The following is a 25,459-nucleotide window of genomic DNA, read 5'->3' as shown; positions in this document are numbered from 1 at the left end:
CAATGCTGCATCAATCCTTATTCCTGCTTCAAGCAGGCGCAGGGTTTTGACGCAGCATGGGCACAAAAGTGACTGAGTGAAATCTTCTAGATTTCACTCAGCCACTTTTAGGAGGCTTTCCTGCGCTAGAACGCCCCCCCCTGCGCAGGAACGCCTCCTTCTGGCGCAGGGCTTTACAACGTGACGCATCTGGAAGATGTGTCACATTGTAAATACCCCGCACCATGGTGCAGCTTTTGCGCCGACGCTGCATCACAAAAGTGACGCAATGGTGGCGTAAAAGAATCGTAAGGGGCTTGTAAATCTGCCCTTAAATATGTATTACAGAGGAATGAACATGAGGAGAAGTGAGTCTCAGGTTAAAAATGTGCCTTGCTGCAAACATCATCATTACTGTTCAGCACTGGCCTCTATCCAAGTCAACCGACAAACTTGCAGAAGTCCAGGCTTGATGGATGGATGTGGTGGGTACATGTTTTATGTTTTCCATTATTTGTTTTAATGGATTTGGAAAATATTACATGCTATCTGAAAATGAAATTGGAATCAGAACATTTCTTCGATAACCAATTGATTGTTATGACAGCCCCATGAATGAAAACATTATTCTATTTGTGGTATAAATCCTACCAAGGCATGTCTGATACAATGCATGGGTGCAATGTATTGTGACATTTTATTTTTTGCAAAGGAGAAATCCCACCTTTATGATCCCCCTATTTCTGCCTAAACGTCTTTGACAAGAAAAGCTCGTTCTGCCTGAGGGGGACATTTCCCATTATCCCTGAAAACATAAATGATGAAAAGCAAAACGAATGAAACACTCGACAGGCAAGGAAAGAAGGTAAATTGGGCTCAAAAGAGATTTTAGCGGTCTAAAATGCAATACTGAACAGCTGTGCTTTGAAACCATAAATGTGAAGTGTTTCACACCCACAATACACTATAATGTGAGGTGAGAAACAATACGATTTCATTCAGAATGAGAACTGCTTCCAAAATCTAAGAACACTTAATTTTTACCTTCGAAAAGCTAAAACCTTAGCATGTGCATTACGCTGAATATCAATATTAATGGTAATATATCTTGCAATTCTGGAAATCTATCTTTTTCTGTGGAATGTGCACTATTTCCATGTGTATTTTCTTCTTCATTGATACTTCCTCTTAAACTGTATAAGTTGAGTGCATTTCCAAACATTATGTTTATGAGTGTATTTTTGGTTAGCTGAGGAATTTGTAAATTGGCCCCGGTAAAACTCTTCTTTTTTTTCATAGCACCAGTTTGGTCTGAGGGCTTTCTGTGGACAGCAGTAGATAGGGATGATGAGATGACCAAATCTTTTCTGAATCCCAGGTTGGTGAGTCGATGCCCTGATTTGAACCCGGCTCCCCATTTCTAGAAAGGCAGTTCCAGCTGTTAAACCATCTCTTAAGATGCTAAAGACGAATGTTCAGAAACGTTCAGCCTAAGCAAAGGTATGTGAGAGCCCCAATGCTTAGAACGGAGTATGGGTTTTATTGTAAAGTTGAGAAAAATATTACATTGTGCATGTGAAGCCACATCTAAGGGTGTCTGCAAGCAGGGAGGTTTGTGTATGTACAAGAAGGTGTCTCTTCCTGCACATAAACAAACCTAAAATGCCAGTTTGTAACGTACTTTTTTTCTTTTTTTAAATATATTTTTATTGGTATTTACATGTTACAGAGTACAAAAGTGAGACACAACAAATTACAGGTTTGTAGGGCAATTGCATAGGACCTTGCGGGTTTCGTGGTGGTTGTGCTTACATCTGGTTCGGAGATTGGTTGTACAGTCTTCTCGTGTCTGCCCCTAGTTCCTGCGCACATATGACATTTCACATAAAGGTTGATGCGGGTGGTTGCGCTATAGTTGGAACATAAAACGTGACATAGAACATAAAATTGGCGAGTCGGTATTGAGTGTCAGGTCGACAGGTCGTCTTGGAATGGCGTTTGGCTGGTTTAGTTCTGGGTTTTTGTTCTTCAGGCGGTTTGTAAGGGTTTAGGAATATGTCTAGTTTCGCCCATATTTTTCTGTTTGCGTTCTTCCATGGTGTGTGTCTGAGTGCAGTGTTGTCCGCTCCTCTGAGACATGTCACCCAGTTCAGCCACCCTTTGAATGTTACTTTGGAAGTATCGTTCCATTTGACTAGAACTGTTTTTACTGCTGTCGTCAAGAGGAAGTCTAAGAGGGATCTGTCCTGTTGGTTGGGTACGTCTGTTGTGATATTGGCAGTGGTAGTTGTGGCGAAAGGTCGGTCAATAGTGCAGCCTATGGTTTTGTTGATGAAGTTGACTACCTTCCCCCAGAAATTGCTGACCTTACTGCAGTGTATATGAGGTGTGCGAGGTCGCCTTTTTCTGTTTCCCAGTTCCAGCATCTATCGTTCTCTTTCAGTCCTATCGATGCTAGGCGCGCTAGTGTCCAGTATGCTTGATGTAGTAGCCAGAATTTCGTTTGTGCTAGTACCGGTGATATCATGTTTTTCGATGGGGCTGCTCAAAAGGTTGCTAGTTCCTGTTCGGTGAGTTTGGTACCTAGCTGTGCTTCCCAGTAGTTGGTGTTTTTGGCGTTGAGTCTGGTGGATGTGGGGTGAAGTAGTTCGCACAGGTGTGAGACCTGGTGACCATTCGTGTTTATTGTTTCCATGTAGTGAAAGATTGAGGGTTTGTGCTTAGTTAGCTTTGATTTTGTTAGGGCTGTTTTGATAGCCAGGAAATTGTATAGTTCTCTGTCTGGGAGTCCGTGTTGTGCTTTCAGGTGATTGAAAGTGTGCGGAGACCCTTCTGCCTCTAGCTGCGCTGGGTAGGATAAGCCTAGCTCTCTCCATGACTTTATGTCCAGGGGCTTCCCCCTGTATATTTAATCTTGGGGTTTGCCCAGATTGCTTCCCAGTGTGAGATTCTGATGCTGTGCTCGAGCTTCTGGTCTACTTTGAGCAGCGCTTGTCTTGTGATCTTAAAGATCAGGTTGTTTAAATGTGCCTGCTTGTTGGCGGTGAGGAGAGTTAGGGGATCAGTGTTATTTAGAATGGCCCTCTCAATAGAGAGCCATGTCGGTGTGTATGGTTGGCTAGGGGGTACCCAGTGTATTCCCTGTCTGGCTATACAGGCTGTCTGGAAGGTTCTTAGGTCAGCCAGGTTGAGACCCCCTAGCTTCTTCTCCAGTCTGAGTTTTTTTAGGCCTATTCTAGGTTTCTTATCTCCATATGAATTTGTTTAGCATTTGGTCAACCTTTCTGTGAAATTCGTCAGTGAATGCTATGGGTAGCATTCCTGCCGGATAGTTCACGATGGGCGTACTCATCATTTTCACTGTGCCTATCCTGCCCCACCAGGTGATGAACTTGGGTGACCAGGATTCTAGTAGTCCTTTGATCTTGTCCAGTGTGGCTTTCTCATTCTGTTCTAGGGTGATTCTCAGGTTTTTTCCGAATTGGATACCTAGATATTTTACAGACCCGGTTTGCCAGGCCACCACTGAGTTTATTTGTGTGCATGTTGAGGGGCATGCATTCCGTTTTGTCTCTATTGAGCTTGTATCCTGAGTGTTTGGCGTATGTTTCGATTGTGTGCATAAGTGCTGGTATGGATTGAGTAGGGTTTTCCGTTATTTTGAGCAGGTCATCTGCGTAGGCTGCAAGCTTAGCTGTAGTGTTGTTGATGGTTAAGCCCGCTATATTTCTGTTAGCTAGAATGTCACTAATCAGGGACTCGAGTGCCAGCAGGAAAAGCAGCAGGGATAGCGGGCAGCCTTGTCTCGTTCCTCTTTCGAGTTTAAAGTGGGGCGATGTAGTTCCATTTATAGCTATCTGTGCCATGGAGTTTTTGTATAGCGCAATGACTTTCTTCGTTAAGCTATCTCCTAGGTTGTATGATTGCATGCTCTTATCTAGGAATCGCCAAGATACTTTGTCGAAGGCCTTTTCTGCATCTAGTGTGATTGCTATCTCTAATTTATATGATTTGGAGGAGTGTTCTATTATCTAGCAGAGGAGTCTAGTGTTGTCGTGAGACATGCGTGTTTTGAGGTAGCCTACCTGAGTACTGCCAATAAACTGAGGGGGCACTAGTCTTGTGGCTAGGACTTTGGTGTATAGCTTGCAGTCTAATTTATTAGTGATATGGGTCGGTAGTTTTTGGGCCATTGTGAGTCCTTGCCTTCCTTGGGTATTGCAACTATGTTGGCTAGTGACATAGATTCGGTTATTTCCCCTTCTGTGGGGTAGTGGTTGAAAACTTTCGTCAAGAGTGGCAGTAGCTGGTCTTGGAACGTTTTGTAGAATGGCGTGGTATATCCGTCTGGTCCTGGGGCTTTGTTGTCTTTTAGTGCCCTAATGGCTGCGTTGATCTCGCTCATTTATATGTCTTTCCCTAGTGTCTTGGCTTCCTCTGTCGTTATCTTGGGTACGTGTGTGCTGTCTAGGTAAGATAAGCAGCCCTCCTGGTCTAGATTGTCATCTCTTTTCTATAGTTCTTTATAAAATTCCATGAACGTGTGTAGGATGTCTTTGTGCCTGGTGTGTATTTTGTTATGAGCGTCTGCGATTGTGGTGATACAGTGTTGTCTTTGTTTGTGTTTAAGATATGACGCTAGGATTTTCCTCACCTTGTTTGCTTCGCAGGGGTTAATTTGTTTGTATTTTCATATCCATAGACAGGCTCACTCGCTTAGAATCCGGTTGAATTAATATTTTTTCCCCTTGAGTTCTACCAGAGCGGCTGTGTTTGAAGTGTCTCTAATGTGTTTGGTTTCTAGTTGTTTTATGTCGCTTTCTAGTAGGTCTTGCTGTGCCTTTGTTTCTCTATCCCTTCTGGCTTTGATTTCTATTAGTGTACCCCTGATGGTCGCTTTAAGGGCATCCCACATGCTTTTTGGGTCTATGTCTGGTGTGTCATTTTCCTTGATGTAGTCTCTGATGGCTTTTCCAATTTTGTTTCTGTCTTCCTGTTTTGCCATGGTGATGTTGTTAAGGAGCCATCTGCGGGTGATGTGCTCATTGTGTTGGCCCGTCAGCTGCAGGCTGATGCAAGAGTGGTCTGAGATTGTTTTGGCCGCAATATCTGTGTGTTCTATTAGGTGAGCGTGGGAGCCTGAGATGAGGATGTAGTCTATTCTACTGTAGGATTTGTGTGGGTTGGAGTAGAATGTGTAATCTCTGGTGTCTGGGTGTTGCAGGCGCCATGGGTCGTTTAGGTCGAATCTGGTGCATATGTTCTTTGGAGTGTTGTGGATGGAGGGAGGTCGAGCCTGGGATCCTGTTTGTCTGTCTAGGGTGTGGTCCAGTACTAGGTTGAAGTCGCCTGCCGTGACTATCATTTGGTTCGTTTGGTTTGCCTCTATTTCTCTTGACACTCCCTCTAGAATTTTGTGTCGTCTGTGTTTGGTGCATATATGTTTGCTACCAGTATGGTTTCTACGCCTCTTTTTAGCCATGTAGCCTGCCTTTGTTGTTGTTGTACTGCTCTTTCTCAATGGTTATGTTGGATTTGCTGTTTAATAGGGTGATAACTCCTCGTTTCTTGCCTACGGCTGGTGAGCAGGCTGACTGACCTATCCATCTTGCTCTAAGTTTTCTTGCGTTGTCCATGGAGAGTTTTGTTTCCTGTAGTAGGATAATGTCGCTTTTTGTTTTTGCCAGATAGTCTAGTACTTTCTTTCTCTTAATGTGGTGGTTTAGACCTTTGACATTGAGGGATACAATTTTTAGGTCGGCCTGTATTGCGTTGTTTTTATTCAGAGTCGGTGCTATGGGTCGCGTGCCAATTTGGGTATCTACATGGGGTTGCTGTCTTATGGTTTTTTCTGGACTTCTGTGCATTGCCTTCGTGGGCCAGAGTTGTTACTTGCGGTGATTTCGTTGACCTGAACAACCTGTCTGAGAGTTTGGTTTGGACATGGACAGAGACGTGAACATAGAAGTGGACGGGACATACAAAAAGCACAGGACAAACATGACAAACATAACAGACGGGCCACCCCCCTTCCCTCTCCTCCTCTCTTCCCTCACCCCCCTCCCTCCCCCTGCTACTGCTTCGTGCTGTAGATGTGCCACAGCAAGGTCCCTCCCGCTCCGCTACATCCCCAGGATATTCCTGGTACTCGCAATTTTCTGAAAATTGTTCATTCATGCATAAAAGTTAAAGTTAAAGGATATAGGCGGTTATATGGCTGGTTACTTTCCTGAAACTTCATCTTGCTCGAGGTAGGTTTATTGTGTGTGTCTGCAGTCTTTGTAGGCACTTGAGGTAGATTGCGTTACTAATGGAGTCTCGAGGTATTCTCTTGGTATGTCCCTTAACAATCCTGCTTAGTCACTTGAGAGATCCAGTGAGGCGCTTCTTTTGCTTGACATAGTTGTCGTCTCCATTTCCTGTGTGTCTGGTCCAGATAGGTATTGTGACAGTTCCGCTGGGTATTCGAACGTTAACAAGATTCCTTTGTTGATTACCCTGAATCTGGCTGGCCGGTGAAAGAGAAGGTGATGTTTTGATTCTTTAGCTTGTCTCTTTGGGCCAGAAAGCCTTTCCTGATATCTACTGTGTTCTTCGAGTAGTCTTGCGTGAGTATAATCCTGTGACCTTCCCACTGTAGGTTGGGTGTCTTCCTGGCAAACCCGAAGATAGCCTCGGTCTGGTGAGAGCGAAGGGTTTGCAGATTATCGGTCCTGGGGTTGGTCTGTTGGATTGTCTGAAAGCCGGGACTCTGTAGGCCTTGTCTAGTTCGAAGGGGTTTTCAAAATTGAGATTAGTCAGTTTGGGTATGAGTTCCTGTAACTTTGCCACACAAGAGCCAGCTTTATCCTCCTCTCCCTCTGGGACTCCCAGGATTCTTATGTTCCCTTTTCTTTGCCGGTCTTCAAATTCAGCTGCCTGCTTCCAGAGGTCTGTGGTTGCTTTGGCAATGGTGCCCATTGCCTTGCATGTGAGCTGTGATCTGTCTTTTATATCACTGACTCTTTGTTCTAAAGTTGATAGTCTATTATTTGTTGTGTGGATGTCCGCTCTGACCGCTGCTAGTGCGAGTTGTATGGCATCCGTAGTTTTCTTAGTGGATTTGGCTAAATCGTGGACTTCAGACAGTTTTTAAGTATGCTGTCCAGAGTGCTGTACGCTTTTTGTTTGAAGGGGGATTCTGGTTGGCCCTCCGGCTTGGTTTTCTTCGGTTGTTGCGTTGGCTTGCCTTTGCTCCCGACCATTCTGTTTCTCCCCAGCCCTATTTTCTCTTGCAAAAGTTTGTATCTTTTGTTACTTCTCTGTGGTATAGGATGGGTTGTCCGCCCTGGTTGGTCGTTGTGGTTCGCGTTTGGTTTTGGACTGGAGCTTCGTTTGCCGCTCGCCTGCTAGGTGCTAGTTGCGACTTTTGGCTTGCTGACTTTCTTGTTTGTTTGGTACTTCCGAGCCTTTTTGTCTGCCACAGTTGGGATCCTTGTGCTGAGTGAGAGCAGTGTCTTTTCTCATATTTATACTGTTCGATCGTTCACAGCTGCTCTTTTTACTCCTTGTACGCTCTCAATAGCCACCTTTTGCTTTTCTGTACTTTAGCCTTGGTGCGTGGATGGTCGATCACCTGTGTTTATCCCTTTGGGTGGGTGTGGTTGTCCATGTTCACACCTGCCACCGACTACTTTCTTGTCTGCTTTCTAATCCGTTCAATGCGGTGGTGAGTGTGGGCAGTTGTTGGGGCGGTTCACTTCCTATGCTTCACTGGAACCTCTCGACTACCTTGGCTGAGTTCCCCCTGCCCAGTGCCGTTGTTGCCTATTCGAGGATCTTTTTTTTTTGCTCTGTAAGCACTGATCGCTGAGAGCTACATCTGCCGGCAGACCCTGTACTTGTATTTCGGGGTTTCAGTTTCTATTGTCTCGCCACTCGGTAGTCGCATTGAGCCCTTGGTGCCTTAGCCGTCGATCTTTCTGTTTGAGTCGTCTTTCCTCATGTTGTTCGTTTTTACCATGTATCCTCTCTGTGCAAGATGTCTACCCCTCGTTACGCCGTTCCTTTACCTCTGCGCTGCCTCCTCCTTTGTTACCCTTGCTCCCCCCACATTGTGTGCAAGATGGCAGCCTCCTGTCTCTATGCGGTTTCGGTTTTGTTTTTCCACCCACTGTGGAGAGATTTTCGGGGTTTTGGTGGTGGCTGTTTTTATGTGGTTAGCGCACTGGTTTGTTTGCGATGCTTGCCCACCGTGTTGCTGCAATGCGGTTTTTCTGCCCCCTTTTTTTTCGCTAGTTTGCCTGATCGTTTTGTTTGCCCGGCCCCTGTGTGCAAGATGGCTGCCCCGTAGAAGGTGGGAGTTTCTCTTCCTATTGTGATCGCGGATTCGGTTTCGTTTTTCGACCCGCTGTGGAGAGTCTTTTGGGTTTTTGGAGGCGGCTGTCTTTGGTTCCTGGTGGTTAGCGCTCTGGTATGTTCGCGATGCTTGTCAACTGTGTTGGTGCAATGCGTTTTTTCTTCCCCTTTTTTTGCTTGTTCGCCGGATTGCTTTGTTTTCCTGCTCTGCCCTGCCTTGTGTGCAAAATGGCTGCCCCGTAGAAGGTGGAAGTTTCTCTTTCACTTGTGATCGCATTGTACTGGGGGCTTAGTAGTGTATCTTAGGCTGTATTTTCTGGGCTGTAGAACTGTTGCTTGGGCGGGGGGTCGCGTTTTGGGGGTATTGTCACTGACCTCATCGGTGGAGGTGATCGTTTGGCTTCTTTTTGCCGCTGCGTTGAGGGAGATCTTTTATCTTGCCATCGCCATCTTGTTTACCAGGGTCAGCCTTTCCGTTATTGTTGTCTTGCTTGTTTACATGTGTTGCCGGTGTTCTTGCTTGTCCTGGTGACACCCTTTCGGTTCGGTGCAGTTTCCGATTGCTGCTTTGATGTTTGTTTCTTTGTTTCGCCGCCCGTGTCACTTTAAAATCTGTTTTTCATCCCGAGGTGTAGCGGAGTTCTGGACTCAGGCAACTCTTCCCATTGCCGTCCAAGCCACGACCCCCCCCCCCAATTTGTAACTTACATGTGTGCTGCAAGTTACAAAACAGTATTTGAAAAAAAAGTTGTGCTTATGTACACAATGGGACACCTTCCTATACAAACACAAACCATGGCATTGTGTATGTGTAAGGCAGCACACATGGAAAAAGCAAAAATAAGGGGAAATAAAGCATTTGTCCTCATTTCACCAACTTAAGACCAGGATTTTCCTGGTCTTAATTTTGGTGCTACCTCCTATTTACCCTGCCCTTGTGAATAGGGGGCAGCATCAAAATCAATGGGTGTTACGGAGGAACACCCACCACAACACCCGCTGCACGCCCCTTTCACGCTAAACACAGAGTGAAAGTGGGCCTTATTCAAAAGGCAACGTTAAGCCACGTTAAGTGGCTTAACGCTGCCTTGTGAATAAGGCGAGGCCTTTCGCCACCACAACGTCACTGAAAGTGACGTTTTGGTGGTGATAGGGGCTTGTGAATATGCCCCTATGTTTTTTAGACATTAACATTCCACTAGGCGACCTCCGTATTCAGCAGTGATAAATGCATTTAACAGGTAATATTGCATTGTGCATGTAAACAAAGCAAATGCAATCAAAGAACATCAGAAAGGCTCAGGAATGAAAATCTACCTAATTCCTTCATTTAAAAATAGGCACATCAATAATTTTTCTTTCAGAAACTCATATTAAGCAAATTTCTAAATTTGCCTATACACTGGCCTACGGTTCTTTAGAATGTGAATCTGCAAATAAATGTCTTATTTTAGATGAACAATCTGTACTCCTATAGCACCTTCACAAAGTCTGTGAAAGGTGCTATATTGGAAAAGTGTTGTGAATTAGATCTTGGACACATTCCTGAGGCGCAGCCGGGAAAGATAGGCATTGTACTTGTATTTTTAACATTGTGCTTTTAAATAACTGTGTTTTGCACCTTCTTCTGTGCCTACTCACCGCATCTTCACCCTGAGCCCTCGAAGCCGATTAGGTGCTGTCGCGGGACTGATTCAGGGGTAAGCCGCCTTTTTGGGGGGATTTCAGGGTTGCGGACTAGTTGTTGTGACACTCCCACCCTCTCGTGGTATTAAAATCGCGATGGAACTCTCACGCGTCAATTAGATCTTGGACACTTTCCTGAGGCGCAGCCGGGAAAGATAGGCATTGTACTTGTATTTTTAACATTGTGCTTTTAAATAACTGTGTTTTGCACCTTCTTCTGTGCCTATTCACTGCATCTTCACCCTGAGCCCTCGCAGCCGATTAGGTGCTGTCGCAGGACTGATTCAGGGGTAAGCCGCCATTTTGGGGGGATTTCAGGGTTGCGGACTAGTTGTTGCGTCACTCCCGCCCCCTCGTGGTATTAAAATTGCGCTGGAACTCTTGTGCGTCAATTAGATCTTGGACACTTTCCTGAGGCGCAGCCGGGAAAGATAGGCATTGTACCTGTATTTTTAACATTGTGCTTTTAAATAACTGTGTTTTGCACGTTCTTCTGTGCCTACTGACCACATCTTCACCCTGAGCCCTAGGAGCCGATTAGGTGCTGTCGCGGGACTGATTCAGGGGTAGGCTGCCATTTTTGGGGGATTTCATGGTTGCGGACTGGTTGTTGCGACACTTCCGCCCCCTTCCCGCCCCTATAAATGGCCACTATCAATCGTCCGCGCAGCGGGCAGGCGCAGCGGGCGTGCCTAAGGAAAGCCCGTCTGCGCCCGTCCGCGCCTGGACGTTGCCTCTCACAAAACCGCTGGGCAAATACTGAGTGATCCTCTCTCTTATGGACGAGAGACTCTCTTATCACTGAGTCCAGGTGTCGGGGTATGCGGTAAGCTACAAAGAAATCAAAAGGGGGGAGTGAAGAGGTGGTGCCAATGGGCACCGAGGTGGGCACGTCCTCCTCTTAACAGGGATTCAGGTCAATCAAACAAGGGCCACCTCACATTGGGTGGGTGTATATCCGGATGTCATTGGAATACACCTTCTTTGTTAAAATACCCCTCAGACACCAAAAGGGCCCTTGGTGTCATGCTTCATCATCGGGGTCTTCCCGTCCCGCTGCGGGGCGGGGCAGTGCTGCGACAGGCGGATACGCCGGAGCACCTTCAGGTGGAAGTGCTATGTGTTGGGAGTGAGTGTCAGTGGGGTCAGGAGTGATATAATAGTGAGTTGTTAAAAAATACCAGGCCTAGTGGAAAAAGAAATTTTAATAAACACTGGCTGGTATTGTTAAAAGAAAAAGTGAAGCGGAGAGATGGAGCTAGTTAATGGGCTCTCTCTCCTATGTGGGTCAACATGTTTCGAGGCGCAAGGCCTCTTCGTCAGGACCTTGGGGAGATCCCCCTGTCACTCACTAGTGTTTTCTCCACAGAGGTAGAAAAGGTGTATATACAAAAAAGTGCAAAAAGACTATGTGTGTAATTACAATTAATAATTACAACACTTTTATGCTACCACACTAATAATGTAGTATGCCTGCAAGATAAGAAAAACTGATTACAAATTGCGCCGATCCCAGAATGCGCTTGACTCTAGGTCACCTGTAAGGGGAAAGAGACAGACACACAGATATACCGGTATGCAGTAAGGGATCAAGCATGAATAGTGAAGGAATTTGAAGCATTTCTTCAGACACACACAGTCACACCCACAGAGTAAGTAATACATGAGGGATGTGAATAGCCAGGGGTGGAGGAATTCAAATACATACTTATCAATGGAGGAATCAATGCCTCATGAGCCAGCTTTAGACAGAAGGGTATAGTGGGGTCCCAACTGCAAAGGGGATGAGAGAGAGGGTACAATGTAATTCTGTCCCATTAGTTGTATCACCAGGTAAGTGTATTGCTGGGATACAAAAGTTCGTCCTATTGAGAACGGCTATGCCGTACTTACTGTGCCCCTCGCACGCTTGCGCTTCCTCCTTCGTCTGCTGCTTCCGTGGTTATGAGGGAGGATGGAAGCGGCGAGTTTTTATATACTCCAGTAATTGGATAATTGGTCAATTAGCTAGGAAAAGCCCGCCGAATTTGCAAAGGTCCAGAAGGGCAGTGAGGCGGGCGGCCATACTTGAATGGTTGGTAGGTAGGTCCACCCCCCGCCCCTTTGTATGAAATTCAGATCTAAGGATCGTTAAAATGTAGAGCTCCGGTCCTTACTTTATACTAAAGTTCGTTGCCGCTTCTAACCTGGGATACTCGGGAAAGGTGAAGACTAGCTCGGCGCCGCGTATTGATACACGGCGCGCATGCATTGTGCACTGCGCATGCGCCAGATCACTGGTGCCGCTCGCATGCGCGTCGTGGTGACACTGTAGCCCAATGCATGCGCATGCGCACAACTACCCCCATGATAGTGTTCATGGAAGGCACGCAACTCCGTGCATTGGAACTGGCTAAAAAACGGGGGCATATTCAGGCATGGATAGAGTAACAATGTTAGGGATAGATTTCAGTTTTGTTGGGTTACAACCATACTTTGGTAGCTTATAAACATGTACACTGTCAGTTAGTTAAAGACTCGGGAGAGGCAGAACCATGGAGAGTTTTGTAGTCAAAAGCTAATTGCTTGTGGTTGTTATTATTTGCAAATGCAATCCAATATAGGACAGACTGGAAGAGGTAAAACCTGGGGGGGGGGGGAAGCAATATAGCGACAAAAATGTTATCCAGGACACTTTTATGTGGGCTCTGGTGTCAGAGGCTGTATCTCACACAGCAGACCCTAGGTATTCAGTTGGGCCCGCGGAATGTCGTCATTCAGGCCTGTGCGGTGTGTCCCCAAACGGTACACCCAGCGTTGTTCTTTCGATAGAAGGTCTCTATCATTGGGAAAGGCCTCGATGACTGTCCATTTCAGGTCGTGGACACTGTGTCCAACAGTAGCAAAGTGTGCTGACATTTTCGTGGTAGTCCTGTTTCAGCGCACATTGCTGCGATGTTCACCCATACGAATCTTCACGGGTCTGCTGGTCATGCCCACGTACTCCTTGTTGCAGGGACATGTGATTAGGTACACCACATTGCGGCTATTGCAATTAGTGAAGACTCGCTGTTCCCATGTAGATTTGTTAGAAAAAGTGATACTTCTGCTCTTTTGCGTGTATTGGCAAGATACACAAGTGCCACAAGGGTGGTGTCCACTGACACCTGCTATTCTGGAGGGTTCAATTGCACCAGTTGCTTTAGGTCTGGTATGAACCAGAAGATCCTTTAGGTTCATTCCCCTCCTATGTGAAAACATAGGTTTGGGAAAATTCAATTTACCACAGGATAACACTCTCCAATGTTTGTTCACGATCTTAGCGATCTGGTTGGAGTTTGTGTTATAAGTTGTTACGCAGATGGGGCGAGGATCTGGTTCCTTCCCTTCGGTATCCTCCAAAAGTGCTTCCCTGTTGTTGTTACGTGCACGTTTGAGGCCTTTACGAACAATGTTCGTGGGGTACTGCCTGTTCAAGAGTTTACACTCCAAATCCGCCGCTTGTGTTTTAAAGTCATCAATACTGCTACAGTTACGCCGTAGGCGGAGGAACTGTCCATACGGGAGGTTCTCCCGTAAATGGCGTGGATGGAAGCTACTGTACAGGAGTAGACTGTTCTTAGCTGTTGGTTTGAAGTGAGTACTTGTTGCAAGTTTACCTTCTTTGGGGTAGATGTTTAAGTCTAGAAACACCAGATTTTCGTTGGAAGCCGTATGTGTAAATTTCAGGAACTGATCCTGTTGGTTCAGCCAACTCATGAACCGGGTAACGGAGTCTCGGTCGCCCCTCCAGATGACAAAAATGTCATCTATGTACCTTTTCCATGTAAGTACATGATGTCTGTAGGGATTGCTCTGTTCCAGAATTTTTGTGGATTCCAGGTGGTGCACGTATAGACCCGCCAGACTAGGAGCACAGGTGCTCCCCATGCTGGTTCCATGTCTTTGGAGGTAGAAAGTGTCCTCATATTGGAAGAAATTTTTCGTGAGGGACAGAGAGATGCACTCAAGGACCACTTGTCTGGGGGTGTGGTAATCCCATGGTGTGGAGAAAAGTACTTCCTCTATTATCTCCAACGTTTCTCTATGTGGGAGGCTTGTATATAGGCTCTCCACGTCGAGACCCACCAGGAGATCATGATCTGGGTCAAAAGGAACTTCTTTTATCAATTGGAGGATTGCCTTGGTGTCCCTGAGATAGGTATCAGTGTTTTGGACAATTGGCCGGAGGAATGCGTCAGCAAACTTCGATAGTGGTTCCAAGATTGAGTTGATACCGGACACTATAGGACGCCCAGGTGGATAGGGGGCGTCCTTGTGAATCTTGGGTATCGTGTAAAAGTATGGTACTTTTGGTTTATCTTGGACTAGAAACTCACTCTCTTTTCTAGTTAGCCAATCATTAGCTCTGGCTTCCTCGATCATGATCTGGATCGATATCCTCACTTCCTCAGATGGATCATCTCTTAGTTCCTGATAATTACGTTCATCATCCAGCAGTTTCCTGCATTCCCTGTCATAGTTACTGTAGGATTGTACAACCGTGGCCCCACCCTTGTCGGCTGGCTTGATCACTATAGTTTGGTTATTCGCAAGTTCCTGCAGTGCAGCTTGTTCTTGCCTAGAAGTGTTCCGAAAGGCGATCTTATCACCGGTCGGTAACTTCTCAAGATCATCCATTACTGCTTTCTCGAAGGTCAGCAGTTCTACAGGAATGGTGGAGTCTAACGGGGTGAAAGTCGACTGTTTTTTCAAACCTGTATCTGACTGCTCGGTGCCTTCATTGGTGGAGTCTTGAAAAAAAGCTCGGAGTTTGAGTTTCCGCATGAACTCCTTCATCTCTAGACAGATTTTAAATTTGTCCATTTTGTTCGTAGGGACAAAGCCTAGACCTTTTGACAGAACGTTCTCTTGGGCCTCTGTTAACTCTTGATCTGACAAATTCACTACTAGGTGCCCCGGCTGGTGGAGGCTGTTTGGCTCCGGGTTGATACACCTGGTGTGGTCTCCGGTGGTTGGTTCCAATGAACCTGGGTTCCCTTTCGATTTCTTCCCCTTCTGGGGCCTCGGCGCTGGCCTAAAAAAGGCTGCTGCCCATAGTAATTGAATTGGGGAGCCTGTGGGTCCCAAGGTTGGAAAGGGTGACCCAAAAAGGGGGGTGCCGGTTGGTATTGCATGTACCCTGGGGGTGCCTGGTATGGTATCCACCCTCTTCCACCCCTTGGGAATTGCCCTCTAAAGGAGGGGTTCCCTCTGTTGGCACCTTGATTACTATTTCTACTCGAGTTGGAGCTGTTTGAGCTGGTATCAGAAAAGTTGGTGTCTTGATCACTGTTTTGACTCTTTGACACATAGTCCTTCTTGATGTACGGATAAATCCGCTCATATGTCCAGATCATGATCGAGGAAGCCAGAGCTAATGATTGGCTGACTAGAAAAGAGAGTGAGTTTCTAGTCCAAGATAAACCAAAAGTACCATACTTTTACACGATACCCAAGATTCACAAGGACGCCCCCTATCCACCTGGGCGTCCTATAGTGTCCGGTATCAACTCAATCTTGGAACCACTATCGAAGTTTGCTGACGCATTCCTCCGGCCAATTGTCCAAAACACTGATACCTATCTCAGGGACACCAAGGCAATCCTCCAATTGATAAAAGAAGTTCCTTTTGACCCAGATCATGATCTCCTGGTGGGTCTCGACATGGAGAGCCTATATACAAGCCTCCCACATAGAGAAACGTTGGAGATAATAGAGGAAGTACTTTTCTCCACACCATGGGATTACCACACCCCCAGACAAGTGGTCCTTGAGTGCATCTCTCTGTCCCTCACGAAAAATTTCTTCCAATATGAGGACACTTTCTACCTCCAAAGACATGGAACCAGCATGGGGAGCACCTGTGCTCCTAGTCTGGCGGGTCTATACGTGCACCACCTGGAATCCACAAAAATTCTGGAACAGAGCAATCCCTACAGACATCATGTACTTACATGGAAAAGGTACATAGATGACATTTTTGTCATCTGGAGGGGCGACCGAGACTCCGTTACCCGGTTCATGAGTTGGCTGAACCAACAGGATCAGTTCCTGAAATTTACACATACGGCTTCCAACGAAAATCTGGTGTTTCTAGACTTAAACATCTACCCCAAAGAAGGTAAACTTGCAACAAGTACTCACTTCAAACCAACAGCTAAGAACAGTCTACTCCTGTACAGTAGCTTCCATCCACGCCATTTACGGGAGAACCTCCCGTATGGACAGTTCCTCCGCCTACGGCGTAACTGTAGCAGTATTGATGACTTTAAAACACAAGCGGCGGATTTGGAGTGTAAACTCTTGAACAGGCAGTACCCCACGAACATTGTTCGTAAAGGCCTCAAACGTGCACGTAACAACAACAGGGAAGCACTTTTGGAGGATACCAAAGGGAAGGAACCAGATCCTCGCCCCATCTGCGTAACAACTTATAACACAAACTCCAACCAGATCACTAAGATCGAGAACAAACATTGGAGAGTGTTATCCTGTGGTAAATTGAATTTTCCCAAACCTATGTTTTCACATAGGAGGGGAATGAACCTGAAGGATCTTCTGGTTCATACCAGACCTAAAGCAACTGGTGCAATTGAACCCTCCAGAATAGCAGGTGTCAGTGGACACCACCCTTGTGGCACTTGTGTATCTTGCCAATACACGCAAAAGAGCAGAATTATCACTTTTTCTAACAAATCTACATGGGAACAGCGAGTCTTCACTAATTGCAATAGCCGCAATGTGGTGTACCTAATCACATGTCCCTGCAACAAGGAGTACGTGGGCATGACCAGCAGACCCGTGAAGATTCGTATGGGTGAACATCGCAGCAATGTGCGCTGCAACAGGACTACCACGAAAATGTCAGCACACTTTGCTACTGTTGGACACAGTGTCCACGACCTGAAATGGACAGTCATCGAGGCCTTTCCCAATGATAGAGACCTTCTATCGAAAGAACAACGCTGGGTGTACCGTTTGGGGACACACCGCACAGGCCTGAATGACGACATTCCGTGGGCCCAACTGAATACCTAGGGTCTGCTGTGTGAGATACAGCCTCTGACACCAGAGTCCACATAAAAGTGTCCTGGATAACATTTTTGTCGCTATATTGCTTCCCCCCCCCCCAGGTTTTACCTCTTCCAGTCTGTCCTATATTGGATTGCATTTGCAAATAATAACAACCACAAGCAATTAGCTTTTGACTACAAAACTCTCCATGGTTCTGCCTCTCCCGAGTCTTTAACTAACTGACAGTGTACATGTTTATAAGCTACCAAAGTATGGTTGTAACCCAACAAAACTGAAATCTATCCCTAACATTGTTACTCTATCCATGCCTGAATATGCCCCCGTTTTTTAGCCAGTTCCAATGCACGGAGTCGCGTGACTTCCATGAACACTATCATGGGGGTAGTTGTGCGCATGCGCATGCATTGGGCTACAGTGTCACCACGACGCGCATGCGCGCGGCGCCAGTGATCCGGCGCATGCGCAGTGCACAATGCATGCGCGCCGTGTATCAATACGCGGCGCCGAGCTAGTCTTCACCTTTTCCGAGTATCCCAGGTTAGAAGCGGCAACGAACTTTAGTATAAAGTAAGGACCGGAGCTCTACATTTTAACGATCCTTAGATCTGAATTGCATACAAAGGGGCGGGGGGTGGACCTACCTACCAACCATTCAAGTATGGCCGCCCGCCTCACTGCCCTTCTGGACCTTTGCAAATTCGGCGGGCTTTTCCTAGCTAATTGACCAATTATCCAATTACTGGAGTATATAAAAACTCGCCGCTTCCATCCTCCCTCATAACCACGGAAGCAGCAGACGAAGGAGGAAGCACAAGCGTGCGAGGGGCACAGTAAGTACGGCATAGCCGTTCTCAATAGGACGAACTTTTGTATCCCAGCAATACACTTACCTGGTGATACAACTAATGGGACAGAATTACATTGTACCCTCTCTCTCATCCCCTTTGCAGTTGGGACCCCACTATACCCTTCTGTCTAAAGCTGGCTCATGAGGCATTGATTCCTCCATTGATAAGTATGTATTTGAATTCCTCCACCCCTGGCTATTCGCATCCCTCATGTACTACTTACTCTGTGGGTGTGACTGTGTGTGTCTGAAGAAATGCTTCAAATTCCTTCACTATTCATGCTTGATCCCTTACTGCATACCGGTATATCTGTGTGTGTGTCTCTTTCCCCTTACAGGTGACCTAGAGTCAAGCGCATTCTGGGATCGGCGCAATTTTTAATCAGTTTTTCTTATCTTGCAGGCATACTACATTATTAGTGTGGTAGCATAAAAGTGTTGTAATTATTAATTGTAGTTACACACATAGTCTTTTTGCACTTTTTTGTATATACACCTTTTCTACCTCTGTGGAGAAAACACTAGTGAGTGACAGGGGGATCTCCCCAAGGTCCTGACGAAGAGGCCTTGCGCCTCGAAACATGTTGACCCACATAGGAGAGAGAGCCCATTAACTAGCTCCATCTCTCCGCTTCACTTTTTCTTTTAACAATACCAGCCAGTGTTTATTAAAATTTCTTTTTCCACTAGGCCTGGTATTTTTTAACAACTCACTATTATATCACTCCTGACCCCACTGACACTCACTCCCAACACATAGCACTTCCACCTGAAGGTGCTCCGGCGTATCCGCCTGTCGCAGCACTGCCCCGCCCCGCAGCGGGACGGGAAGACCCCGATGATGAAGCATGACACCAAGGGCCCTTTTGGTGTGTGAGGGGTATTTTAACAAAGAAGGTGTAATCCAATGACATCCGGATATACACCCACCCAATGTGAGAAGATATGCGGTAAGCTAACCTCTTTCATGGGGGAAACAGGATTAAAATGCCCTAATTGTAATTTTTGCACACCCGCCCCTGAACTCGCTCAAATGGCAGCGAAACAAACCCATTCTGTCCAGCTTAAAATATTCCAACTAAAAGTGAGATCACTTGTCAAGCACCATATGGAAATTCACAATTTTATCACTGAGGAGTCCCCGGATATTCTTTTTGTATGCGAAACTTGGCTAAAGGACGATATGACAGTTATATCCAACTTCACCCTCCCCTCGGGCTATTCGATCAGTGCCATAAATAGGGTCTCTAGAGGCGGGCATTGTGATAATTCATAAATCTCAGTACCCCTGCTCTTTTACTAAGGAGAGCATCAGGGAATGTGAATGCGCCCGTTTTAGGGTAGCTATAAGTGCAGACTTCACCTTCTCTGGATTGTTTATCTACCGCCCCCCGGGGCCGGCCACTGAGTTCATAGAGGCATTGCCGGACACGGCAAGTGACTTGGTTGTAGGATCTGCCAACTTCACGATCTTGGGTGATCTCAATCTCCACTTTAACCTGCTTCAGGAGAGTGCCATATGCAATTTGATGGCGGATCTGGGTGCGCTGCAGCTGGAACAATTAGTGTCTGATGCCACGCATATAGCCGGACATATACTATACCCGGTCTTCTCCAACATCCCAGCCATGAACACAGTGAAGCCTAGGCCCATGGGATGGACCGACCATTCCTTGATTGAAATAAGCTTACCTATTACAGACCCTTATAGACTAGACACTGATAACCCGGTCCTTAAACGCCCATGGCATAAACTCAGACTTGAAGACTTTCATGCCTTCCTTATCCCCTAGGAGACATGGCAAATCCTAAGGTGGCTTATACCACGATTTGTGACTGGATATTAAAGGGCCTGGATACCTTTATTCCGGCAAAATGGACCATGGGGCGCGTTTCCAACTCAAGTCCTTGGTACAATGAGTCTCTGAGAACCCTTAGGAAAGACTGCAAGAAAGCGGAACATGCCTGGAGAAGGGACTACATTGACGGAGACAAAACAATTTATATGTCTAAAGTCAAGCTTTATCACGAAGCGTTCTGTGCTGCTCGTGCGGCTTTCTATGCAAAGGAAATAAAGCTTAGTGCTAATCCGATGAAATGCATATTTAAAATCTTAAAAGAGCTTAGTAGTACTAAAGCGGCTCTAACTAGCATTGTATCAAAAACAACATTGTGAGGAGCTTGCAACCTTTTTCGTGGAAAAAGTTAAAAAGATCTATCAATCTTTTCCAAACGTGGCTCCTGTTGTTACCTTGTCATCGGCTAGAGCTGAGTCTTCCCTCACGCTATCACATATTCCGGAGATTTCTGAGGAGGAATTTACCAGATTGGGTGGTAGAATTAAATCTGTCTCCCCCTCTGATCCTATGAGGCCACCCCAATTTATTGAATCACTTCCGCTTTTTCGGCAGCCGCTATGCCAAATACTAAACCTGTCTTTCTCCACGGCTACCGTTCCAGGGGCCTGGAAACAGGCCTGGGTATCTCCTATTATCAAGAAGCCTTCGCTGGACCCCTCCAAACCCGAGAATTTTAGGCCAATTTCACTTCTTCCTTGGGTGGCCAAGATTGCAGAAACCCATGTTAACAACACTTTATCCCAATTCCTGCGTCAGCAAACTTCGATAGTGGTTCCAAGATTGAGTTGATACCGGACACTATAGGACGCCCAGGTGGATAGGGGGCGTCCTTGTGAATCTTGGGTATCGTGTAAAAGTATGGTACTTTTGGTTTATCTTGGACTAGAAACTCACTCTCTTTTCTAGTTAGCCAATCATTAGCTCTGGCTTCCTCGATCATGATCTGGATCGATATCCTCACTTCCTCAGATGGATCGTCTCTTAGTTCCTGATAATTACGTTCATCATCCAGCAGTTTCCTGCATTCCCTGTCATAGTTACTGTAGGATTGTACAACCGTGGCCCCACCCTTGTCGGCTGGCTTGATCACTATAGTTTGGTTATTCGCAAGTTCCTGCAGTGCAGCTTGTTCTTGCCTAGAAGTGTTCCGAAAGGCGATCTTATCACCGGTGGGTAACTTCTCAAGATCATCCATTACTGCTTTCTCGAAGGTCAGCAGTTCTACAGGAATGGTGGAGTCTAACGGGGTGAAAGTCGACTGTTTTTTCAAACCTGTATCTGACTGCTCGGTGCCTTCATTGGTGGAGTCTTGAAAAAAAGCTCGGAGTTTGAGTTTCCGCATGAACTCCTTCATCTCTAGACAGATTTTAAATTTGTCCATTTTGTTCGTAGGGACAAAGCCTAGACCTTTTGACAGAACGTTCTCTTGGGCCTCTGTTAACTCTTGATCTGACAAATTCACTACTAGGTGCCCCGGCTGGTGGAGGCTGTTTGGCTCCGGGTTGATACACCTGGTGTGGTCTCCGGTGGTTGGTTCCAATGAACCTGGGTTCCCTTTCGATTTCTTCCCCTTCTGGGGCCTCGGCGCTGGCCTAAAAAAGGCTGCTGCCCATAGTAATTGAATTGGGGAGCCTGTGGGTCCCAAGGTTGGAAAGGGTGACCCAAAAAGGGGGGTGCCGGTTGGTATTGCATGTACCCTGGGGGTGCCTGGTATGGTATCCACCCTCTTCCACCCCTTGGGAATTGCCCTCTAAAGGAGGGGTTCCCTCTGTTGGCACCTTGATTACTATTTCTACTCGAGTTGGAGCTGTTTGAGCTGGTATCAGAAAAGTTGGTGTCTTGATCACTGTTTTGACTCTTTGACACATAGTCCTTCTTGATGTACGGATAAATCCGCTCATATGTCCAGATCATGATCGAGGAAGCCAGAGCTAATGATTGGCTGACTAGAAAAGAGAGTGAGTTTCTAGTCCAAGATAAACCAAAAGTACCATACTTTTACACGATACCCAAGATTCACAAGGACGCCCCCTATCCACCTGGGCGTCCTATAGTGTCCGGTATCAACTCAATCTTGGAACCACTATCGAAGTTTGCTGACGCATTCCTCCGGCCAATTGTCCAAAACACTGATACCTATCTCAGGGACACCAAGGCAATCCTCCAATTGATAAAAGAAGTTCCTTTTGACCCAGATCATGATCTCCTGGTGGGTCTCGACATGGAGAGCCTATATACAAGCCTCCCACATAGAGAAACGTTGGAGATAATAGAGGAAGTACTTTTCTCCACACCATGGGATTACCACACCCCCAGACAAGTGGTCCTTGAGTGCATCTCTCTGTCCCTCACGAAAAATTTCTTCCAATATGAGGACACTTTCTACCTCCAAAGACATGGAACCAGCATGGGGAGCACCTGTGCTCCTAGTCTGGCGGGTCTATACGTGCACCACCTGGAATCCACAAAAATTCTGGAACAGAGCAATCCCTACAGACATCATGTACTTACATGGAAAAGGTACATAGATGACATTTTTGTCATCTGGAGGGGCGACCGAGACTCCGTTACCCGGTTCATGAGTTGGCTGAACCAACAGGATCAGTTCCTGAAATTTACACATACGGCTTCCAACGAAAATCTGGTGTTTCTAGACTTAAACATCTACCCCAAAGAAGGTAAACTTGCAACAAGTACTCACTTCAAACCAACAGCTAAGAACAGTCTACTCCTGTACAGTAGCTTCCATCCACGCCATTTACGGGAGAACCTCCCGTATGGACAGTTCCTCCGCCTACGGCGTAACTGTAGCAGTATTGATGACTTTAAAACACAAGCGGCGGATTTGGAGTGTAAACTCTTGAACAGGCAGTACCCCACGAACATTGTTCGTAAAGGCCTCAAACGTGCACGTAACAACAACAGGGAAGCACTTTTGGAGGATACCAAAGGGAAGGAACCAGATCCTCGCCCCATCTGCGTAACAACTTATAACACAAACTCCAACCAGATCACTAAGATCGAGAACAAACATTGGAGAGTGTTATCCTGTGGTAAATTGAATTTTCCCAAACCTATGTTTTCACATAGGAGGGGAATGAACCTGAAGGATCTTCTCGTTCATACCAGACCTAAAGCAACTGGTGCAATTGAACCCTCCAGAATAGCAGGTGTCAGTGGACACCACCCTTGTGGCACTTGTGTATCTTGCCAATACACGCAAAAGAGCAGAAGTATCACTTTTTCTAACAAATCTACATGGGAACAGCGAGTCTTCACTAATTGCAATAGCCGCAATGTGGTGTACCTAATCACATGTCCCTGCAACAAGGAGTACGTGGGCATGACCAGCAGACCCGTGAAGATTCGTATGGGTGAACATCGCAGCAATGTGCGCTGCAACAGGACTACCACGAAAATGTCAGCACACTTTGCTACTGTTGGACACAGTGTCCAGGACCTGAAATGGACAGTCATCGAGGCCTTTCCCAATGATAGAGACCTTCTATCGAAAGAACAACGCTGGGTGTACCGTTTGGGGACACACCGCACAGGCCTGAATGACGACATTCCGTGGGCCCAACTGAATACCTAGGGTCTGCTGTGTGAGATACAGCCTCTGACACCAGAGCCCACATAAAAGTGTCCTGGATAACATTTTTGTCGCTATATTGCTTCCCCCCCCCCCCAGGTTTTACCTCTTCCAGTCTGTCCTATATTGGATTGCATTTGCAAATAATAACAACCACAAGCAATTAGCTTTTGACTACAAAACTCTCCATGGTTCTGCCTCTCCCGAGTCTTTAACTAACTGACAGTGTACATGTTTATAAGCTACCAAAGTATGGTTGTAACCCAACAAAACTGAAATCTATCCCTAACATTGTTACTCTATCCATGCCTGAATATGCCCCCGTTTTTTAGCCAGTTCCAATGCACGGAGTCGCGTGACTTCCATGAACACTATCATGGGGGTAGTTGTGCGCATGCGCATGCATTGGGCTACAGTGTCACCACGACGCGCATGCGCGCGGTGCCAGTGATCCGGCGCATGCGCAGTGCACAATGCATGCGCGCCGTGTATCAATACGCGGCGCCGAGCTAGTCTTCACCTTTTCCGAGTATCCCAGGTTAGAAGCGGCAACGAACTTTAGTATAAAGTAAGGACCGGAGCTCTACATTTTAACGATCCTTAGATCTGAATTGCATACAAAGGGGCGGGGGGTGGACCTACCTACCAACCATTCAAGTATGGCCGCCCGCCTCACTGCCCTTCTGGACCTTTGCAAATTCGGCGGGCTTTTCCTAGCTAATTGACCAATTATCCAATTACTGGAGTATATAAAAACTCGCCGCTTCCATCCTCCCTCATAACCACGGAAGCAGCAGACGAAGGAGGAAGCACAAGCGTGCGAGGGGCACAGTAAGTACGGCATAGCCGTTCTCAATAGGACGAACTTTTGTATCCCAGCAATACACTTACCTGGTGATACAACTAATGGGACAGAATTACATTGTACCCTCTCTCTCATCCCCTTTGCAGTTGGGACCCCACTATACCCTTCTGTCTAAAGCTGGCTCATGAGGCATTGATTCCTCCATTGATAAGTATGTATTTGAATTCCTCCACCCCTGGCTATTCGCATCCCTCATGTACTACTTACTCTGTGGGTGTGACTGTGTGTGTCTGAAGAAATGCTTCAAATTCCTTCACTATTCATGCTTGATCCCTTACTGCATACCGGTATATCTGTGTGTGTGTCTCTTTCCCCTTACAGGTGACCTAGAGTCAAGCGCATTCTGGGATCGGCGCAATTTTTAATCAGTTTTTCTTATCTTGCAGGCATACTACATTATTAGTGTGGTAGCATAAAAGTGTTGTAATTATTAATTGTAGTTACACACATAGTCTTTTTGCACTTTTTTGTATATACACCTTTTCTACCTCTGTGGAGAAAACCCTAGTGAGTGACAGGGGGATCTCCCCAAGGTCCTGACGAAGAGGCCTTGCGCCTCGAAACATGTTGACCCACATAGGAGAGAGAGCCCATTAACTAGCTCCATCTCTCCGCTTCACTTTTTCTTTTAACAATACCAGCCAGTGTTTATTAAAATTTCTTTTTCCACTAGGCCTGGTATTTTTTAACAACTCACTATTATATCACTCCTGACCCCACTGACACTCACTCCCAACACATAGCACTTCCACCTGAAGGTGCTCCGGCGTATCCGCCTGTCGCAGCACTGCCCCGCCCCGCAGCGGGACGGGAAGACCCCGATGATGAAGCATGACACCAAGGGCCCTTTTGGTGTGTGAGGGGTATTTTAACAAAGAAGGTGTAATCCAATGACATCCGGATATACACCCACCCAATGTGAGAAGATATGCGGTAAGCTAACCTCTTTCATGGGGGAAACAGGATTAAAATGCCCTAATTGTAATTTTTGCACACCCGCCCCTGAACTCGCTCAAATGGCAGCGAAACAAACCCATTCTGTCCAGCTTAAAATATTCCAACTAAAAGTGAGATCACTTGTCAAGCACCATATGGAAATTCACAATTTTATCACTGAGGAGTCCCCGGATATTCTTTTTGTATGCGAAACTTGGCTAAAGGACGATATGACAGTTATATCCAACTTCACCCTCCATCGGGCTATTCGATCAGTGCCATAAATAGGGTCTCTAGAGGCG

Source organism: Lissotriton helveticus, chromosome 2_2 (genome assembly GCF_964261635.1).
Source record: "Lissotriton helveticus chromosome 2_2, aLisHel1.1, whole genome shotgun sequence".
Taxonomy (NCBI): Eukaryota; Metazoa; Chordata; class Amphibia; order Caudata; family Salamandridae; genus Lissotriton; species Lissotriton helveticus.
This window is presented reverse-complemented; position numbering follows the sequence as displayed.